The sequence below is a fragment of the Pan paniscus genome, chromosome 8 (genome assembly GCF_029289425.2).
Source record: "Pan paniscus chromosome 8, NHGRI_mPanPan1-v2.0_pri, whole genome shotgun sequence".
NCBI lineage: Eukaryota > Metazoa > Chordata > Mammalia > Primates > Hominidae > Pan > Pan paniscus.
The window spans coordinates 93,082,567-93,088,566 of record NC_073257.2 but is presented as its reverse complement, the minus strand read 5'-3'; positions in this window follow the sequence as shown (position 1 = coordinate 93,088,566).

The following is a 6,000-nucleotide window of genomic DNA, read 5'->3' as shown; positions in this document are numbered from 1 at the left end:
CAGTGAATATATGAGATCGCATGGGTGGAGCCAGGGTCACCACAGGCATAGATGAGAACATCCTAGCAGAAGTGCAATAAACAGTGTTACATGAGGTTAATTAAGCATCCTGGAATTCAGCAGGAAGCCTGTTAGAGACTTGATGGAGAACACATGTCATTAATCCAGATCAAACAGGGTTAAGGTTAGGATAACCTTAGGGTCTGCAGGTGAGATGAATGCCATAGCTGAAGGTCAAGGGGAATGTTCTACTTACCCCAGGCACTGCATCCTTAGCAGAACTTTGCTTTCTCTGCTGCTGTTCAATAGGCACTAGACATTTACGGCTATTTAGATTTAAATTAATTTAAATTAAAGATGATTTAAAATTCAGTTCCTCTGTCTCAATAGCCACATTTTTTTTCTTTTAAGTTCAGGGGTACATGTGCAGGTTTGTTACATAGGTAAACTTGTGTCATGAGGGTTTGTTGTACAGATTATTTCGTCACCCAGGTATTAAGCCTAGTACCCATTAGTTATTTTTTAAATATGCAATATTTGCCTTCTGTGCATGGCACAGAATGAAGATTTCCAGCATTGTAGAAAGTTCTATTGTCTTCCATCTCATCTTACAGAGAGATACAAGATCATTCACCTAGGGTGATATTGGGACTGCCATTCATGTTTATTTTTATCTAATTTTAAAATTTATATTTGTGTATATTTTATAATGCATGTCATAGATCAGTATCTAATATGTGTAATTTCTAAAACTTGATGTTTTGTATGTAACTTCATTGCTTTACTATTCCTTCTTAGCATTACCACAATATAATATACATGATCCTCATTTTTCCTTTTTATTTAATCCTTGATAATTTCCACAAAATGTAAGCTCCAAAAAGCAAGAAGTTTGGCATTTTGCTATTATCATTTACTGAAAATGTCATAGCATATAGGTATTCAATAAATAATTGTTGGCTATTCAAATCTATCCATTTGGGTTAATTACACAGCACTGCATAAAGACAAGACATTTATATTATAGATAGGGGAGATTTGCATATTTGTTTCAGAAAGCAGATAACAAAAAAGTAGACTTTTCTATCAGAAATCATTACTTGGAAAAGTTTCTGATCCAAAGGAAAAGTGAAGAAACACCTCTTTCTGATTTGCACAAAAGATCAGTAGGGGCCAGCATATTGAAAGTACACATAAAATAGATTTTTTTTGAATAAGTACATGATATGCAAATTTGGAGTCTCTGTTCCAGAGGATGGAAATCTAACAGGGCCAATAACATAAAATAACTGTACTCAGAAGAGCAAGTTGGTGGTGTGGGTGGAAGGAAAGCCTGTGGAGCAGGACTTTGTGTCCTGTGCTAGTAATCAAGGCTGTAAATTGGGAGTGGGAATGGGCAGCCATCAGCACATCTCAGGGGATAAAATCAGGTTTGTTCAGAAACAGTCAGACATTGTAATAGCGGATTAGCTTGCCGTTCAGCCAGCAGGTAGCACATTCTCAATAATACCTGTTGACTCAAATTCATCATTCTGATGTACATTTGATTGCCATTGTCATCAGCTGTTCTAAAACACTGGAAGATGGCCCTGAGACTAATCACTCATCAGTAGACAGCAGTCTATTGATTTTGGTGTGATTTAGAACTTATCAGTACAACACAGGAGAGGCAAAATGAAATTTGGAGTCAAAAATAAGTGGGCTATCATCTGGATTCTACCTCAATTTTGACATGAGAACATAGCTTTATATTAACCTATGTCTGTCAGTTCCCATATTTATGAAATGGTATTAATTATACCAAATTATATCTCCTTCATGGGAGTATGGAGGGTTAATTTAACTATTGTGTAAATTCTCTAGAACAGTCTATGGCATGTGGTAGAGGCTCAGTAAATGATGAGTGTTTTCTTCCCGCTTTCTCATTCTTAAAGTTCCAATTTGAACCTTAAAATCCTTCAATACTTCATTAAGTCTTTGACTCTCTTCAAAAAGATGTTGGGCTTAAAAAGCCTTACTGTGTAAGAGGCCCATGCTAAATGCTTTACACATTCTTTAAGCAAGAAACTCAGCATCATATCCCAAGCATTTCACTCTTCACTTCCCAATCCTGCACCCCCCACCCCCATCATTAAGCCAAAGTCCCCTCCCTTATGACAGAGTCAGCAATACTGGGAAGAAGAGCTTGCCAAAGAGAGTTTAAATTTCTCTACTTATATGAGACAGTTTTCATTGTCTTATCCACATTCATTTCTTAATATTATCCCCAACTTTAGCCTAATCTCTGACAGGATTATCAAATAAATTTAATGAAGTATATAGTGGCAAGCTGAGGGGAAGAGAGGGATAAAGAATACATGTCCAAGGACAATGAACTGCCCTCAGAGTGACACCAAAAGTCAACTCAGAAAGCCTACGTAGAGGAGGTTCACATTTTGAAAAACTCACTTCACTGACTTGATAATTTTGCTATGATTTATCTCTGAATTTCCTATGTTTCTCTGACACATTGACATGACCTAAATTTACTCTCTCTCTATATATATATATGTATATACGTATATCAAGAATGATCATTTCTCCCTATTTATACAAGCAAAAAAAAAGCTAAGAAAATTTCAGAGATCACAAAGCATATTGGCAGAGTGTCTGGGATGCCAGTGGCCTGGGACTCTAAGAACAAAATCACCCCATCCTTATTATACTGTGATGCAAACAGAATGCCAAATAAAGGAAAAGCACATGCTCATAAATGCCATTCTTTTTAAGTTTCAAATCTTCTTTCTGATTCTCCTTTTACATCTCTTGTTCTGGGGCTGGTTTTGAGACAATAATTCATGGAGGAAAAAAAAAAACTGAGAAATGAAAATCCAAAGGTTTCTAAACTTAAATAAGTAGTATTTTCTAATCCAGAAAATAAAAGACTTGAATCACATCTCCTATGTGCATCTCTGTGAGTTTCAACCTTCTTTCTCTATTTTTGCACCTACATCTCTACCTCTTTTACATTGTCAGGGCTATTAGAAAAGCAGGTACATTGTCACATTTTTGGTCTGACAGCTAGAAAATATTCTTATTATGTGTATTACAAAATTTTTCCTTAAAGTACACCAAGTTGAATTTGAGCTTTGCATATTTAGAGAGCAGAAGGAGGCTTCAGCAACAACATTGTGGATTTCTTGGTTACTATCCCAACAGAGCAGTGGACTAGCCTGGGAAACGATGGTGTGTGTGCATGGATGAGTTTGGACGAAGTGAAACTAAGTGGTGTTTTCTGCCCAAAAAGAACAGTTTGATGGCCAGGTGCAGTGGCTCACGCCTGTAATTCCAGCACTTTGGGAGGCTGAGGTGGGCAGATTGCCTGAGCTCAGGAGTTCGAGACCAGCCTGGGCAACAAGGTGAAACCCCGTCTTTACTAAAATACAAAAAAGTAGCCAGGTGTGGTTGCGTGCACCTGTAGTCCCAGCTACTCGGGAAGCTGAGGCAGGAGAATTGCTTGCACCCAGGAGGCAGAGGTTGCAGTGAGCCCAGATCGCACCACTGCACTCCAGCCTGGGTGACAGAGCGAGACTTCGTCTCAAAGAAAAAAAAAAAAAAAAACAGTTTGGTATTTGTATCTTTGAATAGATTTGTTTGTTTGTTTTTTGAAATCACTCTCAGAGTGAGCTTGTCCCAGTGGAATCAATTCTTACATATGAGAGTTTAAAAACAAACAAAAGAACAGTTAAACAGAACTTCTAACTTGATCACTCATTATTTCCCCAAATTTGATGCTGCATAACTTATAAACAAAGCTTAATATTAAATCTTTGTGCAAAGGTTGGAAAGTAGCACCATTTAAGGGCATTTTTAAAAAGGAGGATTGAGACTCTGAAGCGCACACTCAAAAAAAGTTAAAAAAAAAAAGGAGTTTCCTCCTTTCTGGAAAGAAGTTGAAATTAGAAAAGGGTTTCCAATTTGCAAATGGCTACCTTGTTAGAAATATAATGAGCACTTATTGATTGATTTCTGTGTTTATTAGGACAAGCCTAGTGTTATTAGGCTTGTTTTTTGAGGGCCTTAACATACAAGTGTGTACTAACCTGTCTGAATTCCAAACCAGGAAGGATATACTGAGATGATTCAAAGCCAGAAACTGGGGCTTGAGGGACCAGTGGTCCTTCAAGGACAGGGTGTCCTCCCTTGGTGGCTAAAAGCAGAAAGATCAAGGGGGAGGTGTCCCAGAAAAGTCAATAGAGAAGTGGAAAGGGCAGAAACAGATAAATCCAAGAGACAATTCCAAAAGTCAGAATTTAAGCAAATTTGGAATAGGACATAAGCCAGTTAGGAGTGAATTCAAGCTGGGGTAGGGTTATTGTAGCTGATTCCTTTAAATATTCAAGAGCTGCACTTTTCTGAGTGGGAGGGGTGTGGAGGATATAGGATCGGTGCATAAATTATTCTTCCAAATGTCTATTGTGAAAAGGTGAATAAGAGAAAATAAGATCAGAGGAGGCAATCGTATATTTTAGGCTATTTGTGAAGACAAAATTTGATGAAAGAATACCTCAGCCTCTCTTTCAAAAGTACTGGTCTTATGTTGAACCACAATCATTTCCCCAATATTTCCTTCTACCCCACAAGTGTGTGCGTGTGCGTGCACACAGGCACAGACAGACACACACACACTCAAACACAGATACTTATTGCTCACTTCCCTCAGGCCAAAATGAATAGCAGTATTGCTACCAAATTATACTGAAATCAAGTAGGAGACTCTTCCTTTCTTAGGGGGAAAAAAAACTAGAAATATTTATCATTTTAAACCATGTCATTGATATAAACATCTTCACATAATAATAATATAATATTTGTCTAATACTGTTGGTCAGTTATATCTCCTTTGATTTCTCTTCATCTTTGTTATCCTAAACTCATCTTTCACCTGGATGAATTTAATAGTTTTCTAATAAGTCTTATTGAATTTAATATTCTTATAATTATAAAATTGATTCTCAACATTGTAGGCAGAAAGATCTTTAAAAAATTATTAAAATAATTTAGATTGTTCTTGTCTCCATCCGAACTGTCTCCTCAAGCACTTAACTCTCCACATCGCACACTGCTTGTTTCATGTCATTTTTAGTTCTCTGTTTAAATGACATTTCTGTAAGAAACTTTCTCTATCCACACTAACTTATACTCACACACCATTATTTTCTATCACTGCATTATCCTTATTTTCTTTCTGGCTCTTAATAAAGTTTATAAAAATGGATTAATGTCTGTGCCTAGTTGTCTGTCTTCTAGACTTTATGTTTCTTGAGTGAAGGGGCATATCACTCTACTATCCATTGTATCACCAGTTCACCCAAAGCCTCACAGGTGGAAGATGTTCAGTCAGTACCTGTGGAATGAATGCATGGATTAATATTATAATTTTTTCTTTACAAAAATTATTTCAAAGAATGATCAATGGATACTAAAACCAGTGGGTAAAAGCTTTTATAAACTGGATATTCATAGAGCCTCTAAGACACAGAATAATAATTACATAAGAGAAAATGTACACTTATAGAGAGTTCCATAGGTCACCAATGTAGCCAAGTAATTTGACTTAATATGACCGATAGTAGAACAATCTGACATTTTATATCTCCTACTGCTGAAAAATAAACCTATAACACCATCTATGTAACATTTGCCAAAAATATTTTACCCAAATCTGATCACAAAGAAACAGTCAGATATATGCAGAATGTGCAACATGCTACAATGCTCTGAAAAGTTCTAGAAATTGAATGTCCTGAAAAATAAAAATGTAGAAGGAAGACCATCCTAGGTTAAACAGGACTTAAGAATAACAAATAATTATGGTACACAACCTTTTATTGGATTTTCTCTATAAAATGTTCTTAGGGCAATTGGGGAAATTTGAACATAAAATGTATATTATATATTAATAAAGTTATTTTGTTAGGAGTGATAATGATATTTTGCTTAGGTAAGTAATGATCTTAT